The sequence below is a fragment of the Trachinotus anak genome, unplaced genomic scaffold (assembly GCF_046630095.1).
Source record: "Trachinotus anak isolate AG129_WGS33_773 ecotype Australia unplaced genomic scaffold, CSIRO_AGI_Tana_v1 ptg000005l, whole genome shotgun sequence".
NCBI lineage: Eukaryota > Metazoa > Chordata > Actinopteri > Carangiformes > Carangidae > Trachinotus > Trachinotus anak.
In genome coordinates, this window is record NW_027273856.1 from 15,845,677 (window position 1) to 15,866,882 (window position 21,206).

The 21,206-nt window shown below is 40.4% G+C and overlaps 1 long non-coding RNA gene across 8 annotated transcripts in view; it reads left to right on the top strand.

The window, feature by feature from the left end:
- LOC139621730 (uncharacterized) overlaps nt 1-21,206 on the top strand; it is a 138,542-nt gene that overhangs the window by 82,883 nt on the left and 34,453 nt on the right. The window contains exon 4 of one of the 8 annotated variants that reach the window (XR_011691073.1): nt 5,974-8,746. The exons of 6 other annotated variants lie outside the window; for them this stretch is intronic. This is a non-coding gene — a long non-coding RNA (uncharacterized lncRNA). Of the gene's footprint in view, nt 1-436; nt 1,605-5,973; nt 8,747-21,206 lie in introns of those variants that run through there. One more of the 8 variants, XR_011691074.1, reaches the window with a different exon arrangement.

The following is a 21,206-nucleotide window of genomic DNA, read 5'->3' on the forward strand; positions in this document are numbered from 1 at the left end:
TGCTCTCAGTCTCTGTTGCTCTCTGCCCTGCGCTCCAAATCTCTGCATCGATGCTTTTGTTATCAGACGGTCTCTGTCCGTTTGCTCACATTCCCTCCCTTCCCTCTTTCCTGCCAGGCTTTAGTTTACTCCATCACCTTCACAGCACTGCTTCATCTTCATGTCTCAGTTTAAGATGTTGGAACATGACAAAAAAAAAGAAAACCCTTAACTGAACAGAAATCAGAGGGGCACATTTTCTGTCAGTCTCTCTGGGCTCCCCACAGCAGATATTACACTGTCAACACTTTCCAATATAGCCGCAGGGCGAAACTGCTGTGTATCTGAGTTCATGCTGCTGAACATTTATTACTGCGCTGCGAGGCTAGAAGTAATGTTATTTTTCAGCGCTGTGGGCACCACAAACAAAATGTAATCCACCTCCATTGTGTTGCAGTGGAGGCAGGAATCTCAGGGACCTCTTCAGAAAGAAAAGCTGAATCGAGCGAAACTGGAACATTTCCGTTTGCCCTCGATTTCAACTTTTCTAGGGTGATCATGACCTGGATGACTGACAGCCCCCGTGGACAGCTCTGGGATGGATTAAAATGCACTGACCCTTTAAAATCAAGTTGAGTCTCTCACATCTAGAATTCACACTGTTATAGGTGAAGTTTTCAGGGCTTTTGCAGTGTGAAATATGCATATTTTTCTACCGAAGACGCTGATATCAGATTATTAGTTGTTTTTATTGGCAAGTGAATACTGATTCTTTTAAATTTACTGATCACTGTTTTCTTAGTTTAGAAAGATCCTCTTTGGAGGGTGGGGGGGGGCATGAATGAACCTGAATTTTGTACTAATCCACCTTGTGTGTGTTTTACTGCATAAGTAAAAACTGTTGGTGGCGCCAGCTGAGAAGTCAGGGATCACTAAAGTCATTAGGTTCATCTTGGGACCATGTATTTGTGTAGTGGTCAAGATATGTAACTAAAAGATAAAAAACCACATGGTGGCCCTATATGAAAAGTAGAGAAATTAAAGTTATTGTGAACATGAACGTTTGTGTGTAAAGATTTATTTCAATCTGTCCAACAGCTATTTTAGCCTGGACCAACGTAGTGGACTGGTGTGGTTCTGTCCTGTACAACAGCTTCAGCTTGTGTTTCTTTAAGTAGGTCATGGTGGATTCTGAGGTCAGCTTTGGATCGTTGTCCTGTTCACTTTCTTGACTGACTGCGGGGTATTTACATCCAGAATCTGCTGATATGTAGTGGAATCTGCTCCCACTATCTCTGCAATGTTCTTGTGCCACTAACTGCCACATACAGTGGCAATAACAATGCAATAACATTTCCACCACTATTGCTTAACAGTTGGCAAAGGTGTTATTTTCTTTTTTCTCCAGACACACCTTTGCTAATTTTGGCTTTGAAGCTCAGTTTTAACTTCTGTTCACAGCACTTGTTTCAATCCAGATGTTGCTATGCAGACACAATGCACCACCACTCTGTCTTCCAGATCTTGCATAAACATCCACAGTATTTATTTCCCATTTAGTTTTTCAGACAGTTGAAATGTTGAGCTAAAGCCCTCCCTGCTCTGTAGCATCAGTTAGCTTCATTTTCAGCTCCTCAGTCAGTTGGTAGAAGTATGTTCCTTGAGAAGCAACAGGATCAAGGCCCAGGAAGTAATGTCAGAGGCATCCCCTGCCAAATTAAAAAAAAAAACCATCAGCTGGAAAAACAAAACACCTATTTACATGCAAGCCTGCTTCCCAAGCATTAAGCAAACACTAATTAAATCAATCACCTCCAATCTAGTTGATTGAATCGATAGCTGAGCTGCGATAAAGAATGATTAGATCAGTATCATATGCTCCATTAAGGTTCCTTTGAGACCCTGTCAGAACCATAGTGGCGTATTTTGCTTCCATATTTTATTGCTTTTCTTTATTAAACTTCGGTTCATGAGTATGTCAGGGACCTGCACCAGGTGAGGTTTGGGGTCAAAACTGCGTCAATAAAAAATTCTATTCTTAAATGTATTTAGCTAATATTTAGTTCAGTCATTTATAATTCATAAAAATGTAAGCATCACACAAGCATGACTGATTATTTAAACCATTTCTAAACTTGCCTAATGCATTGCCCTTATTAACTAGTTGGGCAATGTAACAAGCTGACGCTGAATTGCAGTCTTCATTCGATGCAACAATAGCACAGGCAAAGCATGAACAGCATTTAGGCAGCATCAGATATTGAAGAATAAGCTCATATGTATCAAAATACATTTGCATTAGCGTAAGTAGGACAATGAAATTAGGCTATGCCTCCTAAACCGTCCTTTATCATTATAGGTGAACAACTGCTGATGAAATATACTTTGTGCATGTAACGCTTCATTCATTCAAAAAAACTGTGATGACAATTTAATAGTATATGTAATTCTAGGAGATAGGGTTGGTGTACCAACAGCTGTCATATACATATACACATATATACTGTACACCTACAACTCCAACTTCTCAGCTACAGGTTTCTTCCAATTATTCAAGTAATGTTAATGTTGATTATTTAGGTTATGTAAGAAGAAAATGCTGAAAAACAGAGGGCCAGACAGCTCTGACCTAATGAATAGGTAGGGGTATTTTTAGAAAGTTAGGATAGGAATCAAGTTTTACATGACGCAATGTAACAGGAAAGGGGTAATACATTCCCAGGAAGTACAAATTTTAATCATTGAAAATCCGTCAGCCCTAAAGAAGATCCATGTTCTGTTCAATCCCTTCTCTACTCTGAAGGATTAGTGTGTCAGACATACCTAAACCTTTATTTTATGATATTTTTGCATTGTCCTAAAACTAGTCAAATTAGACTATTCACTTTTACTTACATTGTATAATGTAAACTCCTCTCAGGTCACTATAAAACAGGCACAGGAGAGCGACCTAAATTTCCAGTTAAATGGTGAATAGTAAACATGCATGTATCACCAGCTGGACACACACAAGGATCCAGGGACCAAATCTCTAACCCTGTGATCAAAGGACATGACCTCAGCATCGTCAATTATAGCAACAGTCCTTGTCGCAATTCATTAAAACTCTTCATTAAGCTTATATAATTCATCTTTTGTCAAAAGCAGTCATTACCAACTGTGTGAATGTGTTTAAGAGGTGCAGTTGGAGTGGACACCTTGAGCCATCAGCATAAAGCGCTGGGGAAACTGTATCCATTGCTGCCCTTCATACACACGATCGCATTACACACAGGACATTGAAATGGATCCAAGACGAACTCCCCCATGTACCCCAGCAGCTCTTCTGTCCTCTAGTCCTTGTAGTAATCCTTTATTTCTCTCTTTTTTTTTTGTTATAATTGTGTTGGTGCTCAGAGACATGGCCAAAAGAGATCACGTCAGGCTGGATTAGCATGATTCATTTGAAATTTTGATTTAGCTAATTACATGTTACAACATCCTTTATTTCTCATAAAGTGCTGGTAGATAATGGGGTGGGAAGGGACAGACTCTATCATCATTTCACTTGGGAACCAGCGAAGATGAGGAGTCGGGGGCGGAAGAGATAGAGGGCAGACCGAGGATAGAGGAGAGGACGGAGGAAAACAGACTCTGCACAATGTGTCTGTTAAACTTAACCAGACAGAAAACCTTGAGCAGATGCACAAAAACACACATCACCACTGACCTCTTTGTTTTGAGTTGGCATCAGGGATGTGTGGTGACTTTTACAGATATACAAGCAGAGTCTAACAATCAAGTGCAACTAAAGAGAACCTACATTTAACAGCTATAGCACACTGAAAGAAATAAAATCTACCCAACGTTTGTCAATTCATTACACAACTAATTACTTAAAAACTTGAGTAATTTTAAATGATTCTTGATTGTTAGTTGGCAACTGTTCATCGAGTTAATTATTGTTAACAGTTAAGCAATGTGAGTGAGTTAACATTTATATTTGTAGCTGATTTTTTTTAATCAACCAAATGCTCAAAATATAAACAAAGGTGGTATAAATGCACTCATCCTAAGACACTAAACTTCGATGAACACTTCAAACAAACACTGTCTTGTGCTAATGCCATAACAGCATTCAGTATGGTTCCAAGTGTCAGGAACAACTAGGTCACAAAATGTGTATTTAAGATTGTTCAAATAAAAATAGTAAAATTACAGAGGTCATAAATAAGTACAGAATCATCCTCCTAGCCACATTTCCATTTCAATATAATGTCTTCTTTAGAGAGTAGAGACACACGCTTCAAGACAATGAGGTACTTTTTTTTTTTTAAGTTCACAGAAAATCAAACACTTTTTAGTAACAGTCAGGAAGGAAATTACATCTGGTTCAATGATCATGTTCCTGACCAGACGTTAGTGCAGGACAGCAGTTTATCACCAACATAAAGATCAGTTCATTACCCTTCCTTCAAAAGAAGTCATTATTATCTAAGGTCATCCATCTGTTTTCTATTCATTGATTTGCTTGAGGAATGTACATATTTTAGCAAAGGCTTATTGGCTTGTTGAATGAACCAGTCAGTCTGGGCCTCAACATAAAACAGCTTTCTCCACATCTCCAAACAGTTAATACAAATGAAGGCCCAGTACACCAGTTGGCCTCCACATTTTATGATACATAAAGGGAACATGAAGAAACAGGAACTAGGACCAAAATACGTAAACAAACCAAAAATCTGTCAGAACTTTTGAACCTAACTCGAACTATATCCAGAACTAATGAAAACATCCAATGTTACTAAGAGGCAAAAATAAAACCAAGGAAAGAGAGTGCTAAACCAACCAAAACGAAGTCCACACTGATCCCTGAGTAGTGTGCACCGTATGAATTTAGAACAATGTCAATGGGACACTGCTCTTTGTTTCAAGTGCCTGCACAGACCAAAAGGAACCAACACCATCAACTTGGGAGAGAGATATTAACCATTTGTGTGAAATGTTGTCATAATTACTGTGTGAAGAATTGAGTAATGGTTACAGAGTGTTTTGTGCAGTCGTACTGACCTTGACCTTTGACCACCAAAGTCAGTCAGTTCATGCTTTAGTCCAAGTGGATATTTGTGCCAAGTTTTCACTTGAGCAGTTCTCGAGATACTGTGTTAACGAGGCAAAAATCATGTTTTGTGAGGTCATTGTAACATTTATCTTTGACTTTCAGCCATTAAAATCAAATCAGTTCATCCTTGAATCCAGGTGAACAGTTTTACCAAATTTGAAGAAATTCCCTGAAGGCGTTAGGGAGATATTGCGTTCACAAGGCATTACTGAGATATCGTCAGTGTGAATGGGACGGATGGACGTACATACGTATCGACCCGAAAGCAAAATGACTGCGACCCTAGCTGTTGCCCGAGTGGAGGCATAATAAAACTTATACTTTTAGGGGCATTGTCCTATCAACAGAGAGGCTTTGAAAATACAGCATTGTAGCCACTTCCCAGAGACTAAATTACTCATGCTCAAATAAACACAAGAAATTTGCTTTCTGCCCAAAAGAGAGATTAATATTTCATAAGTTCGAGAGGTCACCTTGGTTGGCCTATTTTCCAGGCGACACAGAGATGTTTAAATCGTTTTAGAGGTTGTGACTGGGAATCACGCCTCCCTGCTGAGGATTCAGAAAGAAGGACAGTATCTATTAATGGCCAACCCAGATGTCTGGAAACAGAGGCAAAACAACCTAAATCTGTACCACCAGACATCCGGTGGGGGTGATCGTCTAGACTGTGTCTCACAGTGCTGCACAGAAGCACCAGACTGCCTCCAGTCACCGTCCTTCAGAAAACCTTCCACCTTCCGTTCGGACGCACGTTTGCGTGATTGACAGCTGTCATTGTGTCTGGCATTTTCATTCTTGCCCCAGGATCAGTGAAACAAAAGTGTAAATTAAAACACTGATTTGAAGTGATAGTTCATGATACTTCTGCTTTTGTTCTCCCACATCCACAGAGGTCAGAGCATAAGGTCAACACAGGCCTGTTAGAGATTCTCTGCCTTGTTCGAGGATGTTTCAGCAGCATGGCTCCTCTGAACACAGGTCATCGCTTCAAGGACAGCTCCTCTGCTGGACTGCCAACCTGCTGCTAACTGGCTACACACATTCAAAGAAACTGTCTTGGGGATTGCTGATCCTTGTTATTTTGTGCCTGCGTTTGAGGTAATATGTGCCTATGTCAGTGCTGAAGCTCTAAAACGGAGCACTTTAAAATAATAGCACTGAAATGCTCTTATTTTAAATGACACCTGAGTGATTCACACAAATACAAAGCAGTAATTTCACCTTCACCTCAGACTGAGTGTGCCGCTCAAGCATTCAACCGTGTATTGACTCCTCCGGTGCTGAATGACTGTAACCTGCAAGCAGCCTGTGTATGTACATGTGCTCTGTACGTCTTCCCATAAATTAATAACTTTCATGGTAATGCTTCTCTCTCTGATTCATTCATTTCAAATTCAAGGACTTGTTACCACTCCATTAAGCTTCTTTATATCAGTAATTGTGAGCCACAGCCTCTTGGATAAAATGCTACAATACTGCAGTTATCTGCATAATACTGCCACACAGACAGTGTTCATATTTCATATCATTATTATATTTTGATTCATCTCTTACAATCTGAACTCACTGTTTAACATACTAATTGATGACCGCTAACCATATTTCTGATGCCACACCTGACATACCTCTGCTCAGAGCAGTAATTTACCTGTCACCAGGGGAACAAAGTTTGAGGGATCATATTCACCTGAATTATAAACTGATGAAAACACCTGAAGGCAAAACCTACATTAAAATAATTTTTTATATAAATACATTTTTCATAAGATTTTCTACTCAGGATTAATTTCTTTATTTATTTTAATGAGTTACTTTGAACAAGCAAGGCAGAAGGAATTGCCAGATTTATGAGGGAAGCTTTATTTAAAAAGCCCACTACTACCCACGTTAAAGGAGCTATTTGTATGTTTTGCTATTGCTACACGGCTTCAACCATTGTTGCATTTACATGTCATTCCTTTAGATGTGGTCAAATCCACTAAGGTGAGGCTCTCAAGTGTTGCCATCTTTGACGTGGACTCCTTGTCTGTTAGATCAGAGTTCCACAGGAAAATAGTGATTAAAAATGCAGTACAAGTAATTGAAAAAATGATATAGAAATGTAACCATCAATGTGGTTTCACTTATATATTATTTGTGTGAGTCTGACAAATTATTCTGTAACACATACAGCCAGTAACCACAAACCAAAGACCATAGTTCTGTAGTCGTAGTTTAATTCATTGATTCATTTAACAAGGACAATGCAATTTAACCTTGGTTCAATACAAAGCATGGAACTGATGCGTTGCACAGAGAGTTTGCAGCTATTGTCAACTCTTATCGTCAACTCTTATCCGTAGTTGGGCTTTTACATGTACAGCATAACTAAAATGGTTAGATACTGGTTATTGGTATAATTTCATTATCATAAAACCACAATACACTGCAAATATGAAAGCAGTAAAATAATATATTGAAATGCATTGATGGTTTACACTCTAACCCACTGCCATCTATAACCAGGTGTTATTACTGTCCCATTATCAGTCTACTGAGCTGTAGCTGTTTTACTGGAAAAATAAAGCAGACCAGTGTCACACACCCCAGAATCTAAGGCTATATCCACGCTAATATGTTTTCATTTTAAAACCAAAATGACCACTGTTTTATCTGTATCAGAAACTGTCTCCGTCCATGCTAAGACCTGGAAACTCATACACTCATGGCCATTCATGTGCACTGGCAGAACAGCAAAGGCAATTGTAGCATTTAAATGGAGAATTTAACTGCACAACAGCTGCTAGCACAGACAACAAGGTCAGCATCGCTTGTAATTCATTATTCCTGTTGTTTTCACCACTGGTAGTCGAGGCTGATAAGACCCGATCAGGGAGTGAATCTGGGAGTCTGCATCATCATTTCCAAAAATCTCAGCCCTGACTACAGCACAACTGAAACAGGTCCAGCAGTGTTTCCAAATTTCTCCAATTTGGCTTCTTGCAAACTCCAGAGCAGTGTGGACGCCAGGCGTAAACATAATAATGTGGACATATCCTAAACTTCTGAGAGTTGCAGCAATAAATTGGAAGTTGGAACAAACATAAAAACATTGGGCCGGGCTAATTTTAGCCATATTAGCTTCATTCACAGACAAACTGAAACAAGCTGGTACAGTTGAACTCACAACATTCTAACTTTTTGAAAGCAGTAATTAATAATTGAAAACAAGTAAAAATAAATTTGTTCCATGCTTTCTTCTGATGAAAACTTTTGAGACAAAGAACCCTTTGGGAAACAGACAATTCAAGGCAGCTCTGAAAACACCACCTGACCTGAATCATCACCGGTACCATCTATGGAGGCAGTTTCTCCCATTTGGGTTGGAGGTAAAAATATGTCAATGGGTGTCTGTGTTGCCCTCCAGCCTTGCTATTCAAGGATGTTAATGGCTGACCCATTGAGTCGACTGAGACAACCGGTGATTCTTATCAGTTCTGTAATGCGTGACAGTTGTCGATACTCATGGCCTGTCCTTACTCTGGTGAGCCTCTTTACAGACATCTGAGGTTATCAGGTATCTGCTCCATCTGCAGCCTTTAATGGTTCAGTTCAATATATTTTGAACTGAACCGTAGCCATAGCTTATTACACCTACCATCACACTGAGTGATGTTGCACGCTGTCAAGGCACAGTTACAGGCACCAGATCCACCGGATACATTTTGCGAAAGATGCACCAGATTGTTGTGCAGTAACCACAGTAACCTCTGTGCATATCTGTACATCGGACTTACTCTGATTAATTACCCTATGGTTTCTACTGTAATTCACTGTGTGGGAGACAGATCCATTGGAAACTGTTCACACACTCATGAAAAATCATAGATCAATTAACAAGTCTTCGCTAATAACTCCCTCAGGACCATCTGTTTCTGCAGCCCCCCCCCTCCTTGTCTGGCCAAACTGTCGCCAGAACTGTGTTTATAATTACATGTAGATATGAACAACAGGGTGTGATTCTGCTGTTCCCCAGAACATTTAGCATTTATTTGTGGCAGTTTATTAGTTACACCTCACTTAAACTGATGTAGTCTAATACAGCAGTCCTCCAATCAATGTATAAAAACAGTCCTCTAATTAGTTTTGTAGAAACTGTGTTAAAGAGGTGTTTAGACATATTACACATGTCCCCAAAATTCTTTCATCAAATTCAGAATTTAAAATTATCTTCTATGGGTTTGAACAGTGTCCACACCCATGTCTGAGCACCATTATTTTTTCCACTGCAGGGTTCATGGTTGTACCACGCTAGGTGCACAACCAGTGCCAGAAACAGTATTTCACTCAAGTGCAGTTAAGTGCAAACCTTTATAAATGCTTATATTATCAATGTGAGTGCCAACTCTAGATGGGTGTCAACTTGAGGTCACTACCACTCATTTGACCTTTGAACTCAATTCTGCCCCGTGCTATTCTCTGGAGAACTGACTGGGCTGGCTGAAGCATGTGTACGCTTCTCCTGTCAATGAATTACTAGACAATTCCCTGCTCCTGTATTCACGACTCACTGCACCAGTGGATTTTAACTGAACACTACATCACTCACACTGTCCCGCTCCCAGGAGACTGTCAGCTGTGTGTCAGGAGGGATGATTTAGAGGCTTTTGAGATTAGGCAGCTTGTGACATCAGTAGGGCTCCTCAACACAGCTACAGAATATTTTTACTGTGTCCTTCCTGAAAAATGGGAATTTTATCATTTATCATGACTTGTGTTTAATTTGCCATCTGGTGTGTTCAAGTCTGCTTCAAAACAACACTGCAGCACAAAAAAATTTAAGGAAAATATATATATTTTAAATTGTATTCGTGGCTATTTGTATCATACAAATATTTTTTTATTTACCTAATTTTCATTATTTAATTTTTTATTTTCCACACCACTTTGCATATATAAAAAGATTCAAAAGATGCAATGTGACAAAAGTGCTATAAACGGATCCAAGTAATTAAACTTTAACCTGGGTTACAAGGTGCTGTACAGTGGAAACATTTAAGAAAATAAAAATGAGATAACAATATAAAAACAATGAGTTTGAAATTAATTATGGGAGCGTTGTGTATTAAGTCCTGTGCTGTGAAGTCAGTGGAAAGAAGGGGAACTCTTATTAATATATAATATATATATAATATATAATATCTTTATTAGACCCCTTCACTTTTTAATTTTAAATGAAAAAAGAAAACATGTCATCAGTCTTTGCTTAATAACAAGCAATGAAAAAGTGAGTTTATATAATTTTTTTGCAGATTCATAAAAAATCTAACCAATGGACCCAACATGAAAAGAAAACTTGTTTGGTATTTTACTGTAACAGGGTCTGAATACTTCTGCAAATGAAAGATTTCTTCATTTTTAATACATTTGCAAAAGATTCTAAAACATGTTCAGAGAATAGACTAAAGGACAAAAATGACAATTTTATCCATTTAGAATCAAGTGTGCAAAAAGTGAAGGGGTCTGAATATTTTCTGAAGCGACTGTATGAGCTCTGGTGTCGTGATAAAAAGAAATTTAAAATCCATGTTTGCCGTGTTGGATTATTTAGATCCAGCATTTTTCAAAGTCTGTGGAGGGAGCTCACATTGAGAAAAGGAGCGTTCACATTGAACACAAAGTGGGTTTGAACTCACAGGAAAGATGCAATGAGTGTGAATGACACAAGATGAGGTGAGGACACTGCCATGCCGAAGCTTGACTCTTAATGAGAGCAGAGACATAAAGAGACTGAAGTGGAGGAAAATGAAATAATTCCTGGGATTCGCTGTAAGTTTTGAAATCCTACAAATCAGTCAGTTCATACCTTGCTAGCTACTAGCTAGCAACTAAGGCTAACATTTGTTTTTTGATTGTTTGGTTACTTTTTTTACTTTGTTCAAGGTAGTTCATCATATGTAAAATCAGTTAATGTTGGCTAATGTCTGTGAATATGTTGTTTCTTAAGCAGCGATGATGTGATGATGATGAAGAAAACTCCGCTGACACCGTCTTGCTTGTATATAAAGAAGTTTATTCCAAAGAAGTCCAGCATCAAATCAAGCACTCGAGATTGCCTGAGAGAGGAGTCGAAGCCAATGTGAATCTCCTCTGAATAACTGCTCTAACTCCCCATCTATATGAGTTGGTTGTCTTCCTGAACCTAAGACAACGTATGTAATCCATACCATAAAAGGCCTCATTCAGAAGGACAGTCATCTTCCAAACCCCTAGACCTAGGACCAAAAAAGGCCACATTCTCCTAAACAGAGAAGCACCCATCTCCCAGTGCATCCTCTAGCTTGGGGCCCCTATCTAAACATATCAAACCCATAAAGTTACACATCCTATAGAGCCCCAGACACTACATATTTCCCCCCTTCGAGACTACGCAGAGTCTCGAAAAATAAATGAATAACACATACATGCTTGCAGTTGTGACAAAAATAACAGTTCCTCCTACAGCATAACCTTAGCAATTCAACAGCTTTGTGGAGTGTGAGAGTGAAAAACCTGTCAGGCAGCTATCTGTCCTGAAATATCCATCAAACAATCTAGACAGGAAAATTCTCTCACGGACCCTCTGCCTTAGGCGACCACATATAGTACTCCAGACCAATTAAAAAGGAGGAATTTTGACAATGTGTATAGGGATATGACTTAAGTAAATACATATAGAAGCCTCAGAAAATAAAATCAAAACAATGTCCAAATTCAGGCTGGTCGACCCATCGCACCTTCCAATGGACCTTTCCCTGCCTAACACCAATATCCCTAAACACCCCGAAAAAAAAAAGAAAACATCTGAGATTCCAATATATTTACTCAATAACAGAAAACATCATTCTTCAATCAATTAAAACAAAAACTTTATAAAGCACTATAAAAAATATTACTCATATAATAAAGAAACTCAAAACTAAGCAAGACATAATAGTTTGGCTAAATTATCACTACTATATAAACGTCCTCTATTACTATCACAGATTACGATAAACAGAACAAAATCCAATATTATAAAAATATATGTAAGAGAAAACAGAAAAATGCATCACACTACAGCTCCTCAGCAGCGTTGACTCTCAGTGTAGTGTCGATGGTGTTTTAAATCTGGCCAGTCCTTTTTGTTGTCCATATCTGAATGTCTTCAGAATGACAGAATTCCTGAACAACCAACCACCCTCACAGTGGTCTTCCCCCAGTATCGTTCTAGGAGGAAAAAAGAAAACACCAAACAGTATCTTTGCAGAAACAACAGATGCAAATTGAAACATCAAATGCAGATTAACACCTTATAAATAGACATGAAACTCACAATATCATACTTTCACATTATTCCTAATTATAAATCACCTTTTCCATTTCCCCCCTTTAATCATACCACTCTATAATAAGAAACTACAAAAATAAAATAATAACAGAAAATATATGTTAAAGATTCAGATATTCAAAATGGATATTGCTCTACTAGTTTGCTTTCTATGACCTCTTCCTCGTCATCGTCCATGTCAGTCCTATGTAATAATGGCATCTGACCTTGATCTCCAGGCATCACAATACCAACCCATCTCAATATCATAGCCTTCGCAAAGGTCAACAGCAACGTACAAAAACAAAACATCACACACAATGATAGAAGAGCTGCTACCAAAATCTGAACCAACACTGCTCCAACTGGTCCTAATTTCTCCTGCAACCAAGCATTCGCAGACCATCCAGCTCCTTCCGATGGGCCAAACGCATCTCTTATACGCCTCAGTGCTTCTATGACACTAGTCATATTATCAGAACTATCAGGAATCAAAGTATAACAAGCATCCCCAGTTAAATTCAAAGCCACACATAGACCACCTTGTTTGGCCAAAATATAGTCAAGGGCCATGTCATGTTTCAGCAATGTCAATCTATGACTCCTTTGAGTATTTGACAAATATTCAAACCCTCTTATAGTCTCATTTGCAAAACCCTGTAGGGTGTAGGTAATATTATCAATGTGATCTGCCAAAAACGTTACACCATACCATGGAAATAATCCTATACCCCACTTCTCTCCTAGACTTATCCTCCAATGGTAGGACTCCAAATTGTGAAATTGTGCCAGTTCCCTTTTCTTTCTACTCCCAAAAATAGCATTAGATTGGACCTCATCAGGTACTTTTCCTCTCTGGATAGCAAAAACCTCATATGGGAGTTTCAGCGTTGCCATATAACAGCATCCTGTCCACCCATACGGTAAAAATATGTATGCTTTATCACCACAAACCCACCAAATATCCTTGAAATTCCCTATAGTCACATTTCCAGGCAAAATTTGATTCCGCACCATCAAAGTTCTACTCTGTTTTTGATGTGGTACATAAAAGGTTACTTCATACAAATCATCACTAGCCTTATGTTTACGCTTACCCAAATTCATCATATACTTGTTACAGTCTGATATTCCCATAAACATCCCAGGCCCATTATGGGTATCGTTTGAACAAAAACAGTCTGTAGCCCTCACAGATTTCACCTCCATTGCATCAGGAACCGCTGTTATCATATTTTCATACTGATCCAGTAAATTCACATATGGTAACTCCCTCAACCAAGAACAATTAAATCTAGGTCTAAACAGATGCACCGACAAAGCCATCAACATATCCTTTGCTGATTGTTGCTGATACAACAACCACGATAGTGCATAAAATTGACATACAACAGTTAGTGGTTGTGGTACCGTCTCTAAAATTGAAGGCCATGTTCCTGGTGATGGGATTTTCACCACACATGGACAATTCATCTTCCTAACCGATCTTACGGAATGAGTTATCTGTTGGAACCATAAGTTCCTACTTGCCCATGGATCTGTGATTTGTAACACCGAGGAATCAAATCCATATGCCTTCCACTTAGTTTCTCTCTTCTGTAATGCATGGTAATGGTTAGTCATGTCTTCTGATGTCCAGTCAGAGTCAAAGAACTCATCTTCCACCCATTGTTCTCTAGTTTCCAAAATCTCATCACTACTGTTCACACTAGGCTCTATCCCTAACTTAGGCTTCTGAGTCACATTTACCACCTCCTTAAATCTCAAAGAGGTCATATCAAGTGTCTGTGTCACATTTATTAATTTCATAGACATCAAAGACGTTGTCATTGTTCTATTAGTAAAGGTTGCCCTTGTTGCAACCTCACTTGTAAAATTTCCAGAAGTAACAAAAGTAGAAGTTGTCTCCGTCACTGTTGTAGCATTCATCCCCTTCAAAGTTGTACCTAAAGTAGTAGCCCTCATCTGTACACTACTCAGCCTTGGAGTAGTTACTGTGGTGAACTGTTCCTGAGTCCCTTTAGCAACCGTAACAACTCCAATAGGACTCAAATCTTTTATCACAAGTGTCACCTTACGAATTATATAACCCTCTATCCAATAATTTCTAAATGGAACAAATTTAAACTCTGGCTCTAAAAAAGTACATGTGTACTCCCCTTGATCTTCCCAAGTAACATTACGCAAGACAAGTGAACAATCTCCCCTAATTTTCAACCGCTTCATATCATTGTACAAAAGATACTTCCTTTGATCCAAAGGTACAATATCAACTTCAGATCCTGCTACCAACACATCTTCACCACGACTATTTTCCCACTTAGGAGGATTGTTACCATCAACATTCCATCTTCCGCATCGACAGGGAAGGTGAACCTCTCTTCCTAACTTAGCTCTAATCACAGTCTTCAAAGGAGTTGGCGTCGTAGAAATCTTCTGAGCCACCACTGTAGTTGAATACGACGCATTTATATCTTCCATAACTTTCAACGACGTAAGAGTAGACTTCCATTCCATTTTTTCAACTTTCGACTGGAGAGTTGATGTCACCATTGTCATTTCTCTTATTGCCTCAACATCTTCGAGGTCTGTACGCTTACTTTCATCTATGACCACTAGATTCACTATACTAGCTCTGAATCCTATCTCTGATCCTTTACTCTCAAACTGTGGATCATAAAAAAAACACCTATAATCACCTTGATCTTCTTGCTGAGGCCTACGTACATAAAGACTACAATCTCCTTCAATCTTCAATCTTCTCTTATCATTCAATAACACATACTTTCCTAATAGTGATGTACCTGACAGATCTAGAACCCTACCATGGTTATCTTCCCACTGGACTCTAAATTTCCCTTCACCACTATTTTCTCCTGTACACTGGCATGGAAGCTGTACTGACATCCCTAAAATCACTTCAACCCTAGTTCTCGTAACGTTTTGGTCTGACTCTTTTCCGAACTGGCCTTGGACTCCTTCGTCTAACTGAATCTCTGGATTCCCCTGCAGCGGAATCAAAGCCCTTTGTAACCTTCGGCGCTTCGCACTCCACTGAAATAGGCTCTGCTGTTTCTGGGACATGTTGGAAATCAATGTCACCAAATCTTCTGTCCTGTCCATTGACTGCACAGTCATCTCTGGCATCATCAGAAATGTGCACAGGATCATCAGTATTGGCCACAACATGGATAGTCTCCTCTTCTGGATTTTGACTCTGAAGATCTCCACGCATCTCTTCTTCTTCTGCATCTTCTTCTGGCTCTCTTGAGCCCTCAACATCTCGGCTCTGTGAGTGTGGCGCCTCGTCTCTTGGCGCTTTGACACAATGCGATAAATGATACCACGTTGGAGACCCTTTAACCTGGACCGCAGTTCCAGTACTGCGAACAACTTCAAATGGTCCTTCACGGCGTTCGTTATACCACTTCCTTCTAAACACCTTCACAAACACCTTGTCTCCAGGTTGCACTGTGCTCTTCTTTTGCTCATCGAGCCTCTCCTGCACCTCCTCTTGTCTTTGCCTGTCAGAAACATATGTGGATATTCTTTTATGCAAAGTAGCCATATATGTAACGTACACTCGCATTTCATCTTCTAAAAGGGCCAGACTTGGACCCTTTCCACTTGTACGCAAACAAGGCGTTGGCATCCGTCTTCCCGTGACCAACTCATGAGGTGTCATATGCAAATCACGCAGCTCACTTGAGCGACACACCATTAGCGCCAGCGGAAGTGCCGCTATCCAATTTAGGCCCGTGTGTTGGCAGATTTTAACAATGCGATTTTTCAAAACACCATTCATTTTTTCACAAATCCCTTGACTTTGCGGATGATAAACTGCTCCAAGACGCTGTTTAATTCCCAGTTTCTGCAAAATCAATTTCACTGTTTTATCCACGAACTCCTTCCCATTGTCTGAGGATATCCTATCTGGAAGTCCCCACCTGCTTATGACCTCTCTACACAAAAACTTGGCAACCGACTGAGCATCCTTCCGCTTGGTTGGACAAGCCTCAGGCCATCGCGAAAATCTGTCCACAACAACTAGCATATATCTCTTACCTTCAACTGGTTTTATCATGTCCACAAAGTCCACAACTAATTCACGCATAGGACCCCTCGGAGTTGGAATGTGACCAGGGGGAACCATCACACCCCTCCGAACATTATTTTTCAGACAGATAGTGCATCTACCTATAACATAATCAATTTGTTCAAGCAAATATGGTGCCCAAAACCCATACTCCTTTGTAATCTTTCTCCTAACTTCCCCCCTTGCAACATGAGCTAACCCATGCGCTTCCTGAATCATCAGGCCTAACAGGTCTGAAGGTGCTACTATCAGCCCCTCATGATTTCTCCAAAGACCAACAGCATCTTGGGTGGCACCTCGGTCTAGCCACAACTGTTTATCCATTTCGGGAGCAGCTTCCTGCATTGAAATCACATCCCTAAGTGTAATTTTATCTTCCAAATTCACTTCATGAGTTACCAGAAGAACTTTACCCAATTTGTCTGCTCCTGTGACTGCTTTTGCAGCTTCATCAGCCGCTTTATTCCCTTGTGTGACCTTTGACACATCCACTTTATGTGCTGCACATTTAGCTATTGCTATTTCTTTAGGCTTCATCATAGCATGCAACAGTTTCATTATCTGAGCGTGATGCTGTATTGGAGAACCATCTGTTTTCTTAAACCCTCGGTTTTTCCACACTGATCCAAACAAGTGACACACATTATGTGCATATGCAGAGTCTGTATATATTGTCACTCGCTTACCTTCCGCCAACAAACACGCTTCAGTTAGCCCTACAAGTTCAGCAAGCTGTGCAGATGCAGGCTGTGGTACTACTTCAGCCTTCTCAACAACAAATTCAGTTCCTTGGGCTTTTACTACTGCGTAGCCAGCACTCAATTTATCTCCTACACGATAACAGGACCCATCAGTCCAATACTCCAAGTCCGCCTCCCGCAGTGGAAGGGCTTGCAAATCTGACCTAAGCCTCGAGTATTTCTCTGCTTCTTGAACACAATCATGTGGTTCACCATCCTCTGGAGTTGGCAAATTCTCAGCTGGATTCACCGTGGCACATCTCACTAAATTGACATCTTCCTGCTCTAAGAGTCTATGATAGTCTCTAAGCCTAGGCATAGTCAATGTGTATTTGCCATAGTTCAAGAGATTTCTGAGACTATGATGGGTAAGAATTGTCACCGGATAACCCATTGTGACAGATGATGCCTTATCATACATTAAAAAAACTCCCACCATTGCTCTGTAACACCATGGTAACCCCAACTCTACTTCTGAATAAGCAGTAGAGTAGTAAGAAATAGGTTGAGGACTTTTCCCCGTTCCTGTTGGCTGACAAAGAACTGCACATGCATATTTACCCCCAGTAGAAGTAGACACATACAACAAAAAATTCTTTGAATAGTCTGGAAGCGCTAGTGCTGGAGCCTCTTGTAATCTCTGTTTGATCGTCTCAAATGCTAAAAGGCCATCCTGTGTCCAGGAAAGATTACAATGAAGTTGAGCATTCCCAGTGTCTTTAATCATAGCCCTCAAAGGCCCCGTTAAACTAGCATAATCCTCCACCCATGCTGAGGAATAACCAGCAATACCAAGAAATGTCATCATCTCTCTGACTGTTCTGGGCTTTGGAGCTTTACGAATAGCTTCTAAATGACTATCAGAAATGCTTCTGTGTCCCTGCGTTATTGTCTGACCCAGATAAACCACCTTCTCCTGACAATACTGCAACTTCTTCTGAGAAGCCTTGTGTCCCTTTTCTGCCAGTATCTGTAACAATTTAATTGAGTCCTTATGACATGTTTCCTCATCTGATGAACAAATAATAATGTCATCCACATATTGAACAACTGTGCTTTTCAATATCTGATCTATCCCAGCCAAATCATCCTTCAATACTTTATTAAAAATGTGAGGACTATGTTTGAACCCTTGTGGCAATCTCTTGTACTCATAAAACTGTCCATTGTATGTGAACCCAAATAAACCCTGACTCTCTATACCAAGTGGAACACTGAAAAACGCACCGCATAAATCTAACACTGTGAAATGTGTCGCATCTGGAGGAATTTGAGCTAACAATGTATGCGGATCCGGCACTTCTGCTGGAAAATCAGCTACCACTTCATTCACCGCTCTCAAATCATGTACCAAACGATAAGAATCATCTGGCTTCTTCACAGGCAACAAGGGCGTATTACTCTGAGGATTCTGTGTTATCTTCAAAACATCTGCTTTCAAAAGTCCTTCAATTTGTGGTTCAATCCCTCGGATTGCCTCTTCTTTCAGTGGATATTGGTTCTTCCAAGGAGGTTTAGTTCCTGGTCGGAGTTCAACTTTCACTGGTTGGGCTGACTTCACAAGTCCAATATCGGTACTATGCCGCGACCACAAACATTCTGGAACTTGTCGCAACATCTCCTCTCTCTTAGAGTCTGAGTCTGTCTTAACATTGCAAATTGACTCATGTGTCATCTGCACAGTTTGTGGCTGTCCCTGTCCTTGAGCAGTGATCATAATCTTAAGGAATCGCTGATCCTCACTTCTCCAAATCGCAAAATTCCCTTTTACCGGTACAAAAACAGCTTCCTCTGCTTCTGCCATCATTTCTCCTATATGCTTCTGCTCATATTCCTCAGACACCAACAAAGTCACATGTGGCACATTCTTCTTAATATCAAACTCTTTGTCCAAATAATCATCTCTGTTTATCTTCATAGCTGCTCCTTGTGGTCCCAGAATTATACAGCACGAACTGAGTTGAACTTGTTTTGGTTGACGACTCAACCATTCCTCTGAGTTCGACTGAGCAGCATTCTTGAAGTACTTGAGCGTGCAGTGGAGTGGATACTCTGGAAGCTTCACTTCAGGCATGTTTGCTACAATGAACTTCTCCCACAACTTGGCTGGCTCCAAAAAATCTGCACTAAGATTCCCAATCCAAAATACTGAAGAAGCTTCAGTCTCTGTTGTCATCAATAATTGGTGAGCAACCTCACTTGGCACTTCCACCAGACAGCCGTCCGGTGTACACTTTATTGTACAGTTCAGTCTACACAAAGCATCTCTTCCCAAAAGTGCAATAGGTGTATATTCTGATACCAGTATGGGTATTGTAGTCTTCAGGTTTTTATAGCAGAGCTCAATTGGTTCCGTAAGAGGAATCAGCTGTTTCACTCCCTCAAACCCGATTGTCCGAATCAATTGACCAGACATGGGGAGATGTATAGCATCTTCAGGCCGAATACAGGTGAAAGCAGCTCCGCTATCCGCCATTACTTCCAATGGTCGATTATTTACTTTCACCACTATTGTTGGATCTCTCTCCGGCCCTGATACTACCAGCTGACACCCCCCTTTCGAGTCCTCTGGGCACCCCTAGAATCCTGGCTCCAGGCCCCTATAAGGGTTCACCGGTCCCCAGAATGGCCTTGGTTGGCCCCTGAATCCTCCTCTGAAATTTCCTCTGAAGTTTCCTCTGAAGTTTCCTCTTGGCCTGTTGCATTCACGAGCAAAGTGGCCAAACTGTCCACAATTATAACATACTTCTGAAAACTGTTGAAAATTTGAATTAACATTTCCTCCTCTTCCTCTTCCTAAATATCCTCGACCTCTTCCTCTCCATGTTTGCATTTCACCAAAGACTGGCTGTGGGCAGGAAACGACTGGAACCACCGATGATGGCTGAGATGATTGGGACTGGACCTGGTTTGGCTGTGATTGTTGTGAAGGTTGATTTGGTGGAGACTGACTCTGTATAACCAAAGCCTGCTTCTTCTCCTTCTTCTTATTATCCACCAGTTGTATTTGATTGAGTTTTCTGAGGGTCTCTTGGTCCTGCTCTTTCTGATCATGCTCCTTTTTCCTATATAGCTCCACTTGATGGGCTATATGATCCGTATAAACACCCTTTGTCATACTTCCAAGACCAACCACCTCTGCCAGTTTACTTCTCACTGGTAGGGGCAGCCCCTTCTGTATTTTGACTCGCAAAATTGACTGCTCCATTTGATTCAAATCCGGGTCATTTCCTGTAATATTTCTCCACACTTGATGGGCTCTTGACACGTAGGCCCTCGGGTTTTCTTCCTGTCCCAATGGCTCAATAAGAATATTATCAGGATGTACGTTTGTTGGAAATGTATCTCTCAGCGCTCTCCACACTCTACCTCTATTTGCAGCAAACAGCTCCGGATCATTCACAGCTGTGCCCACATACCGATTAAGTCCAGCATTCTGTAGAATCTCTTCCATAGCTGGAACCCCAAGGATGTTAGCCAAAAGTCTCTTAATATCTCCCATGGCAGACTGCGTTCCCACCATAATCTCTTCCAACTTCGAAATCCAAGGATGTGCTCCATCTTGAAGAGTAGGTAACTTCTCAAGTATATCTGACATATCTGTACTCTGCCAGGGCTTGTACTCCAAATTCTGTCCTCGAATAACCACTGGACACATCTTCTCAGATGTCTCCCCTTTCTTTGAGCGCAATGAATACTTCGTGTCCGATTTTTGGGAACCTTTCTTCCGCAGCTCTTTCTTCTGGATCTGCAGCTCCTCTAATTGGCTCTCCAGTGCTCTTCGGCTTTCTGATCTGGTAGCTTTCGCCAAGAACGAAATGCATTCGTCTATACTTCTTTCGACCTCTCTTATTGCCTTCTGTCGGTCTTCTTCTACTCTGGTACTGGATGTCGTCGGAGAAAACCCTCTCGAAGATGAAGGACCCTCGCTCTCAGAGTCTCCATCGCTGTCTCCATTCT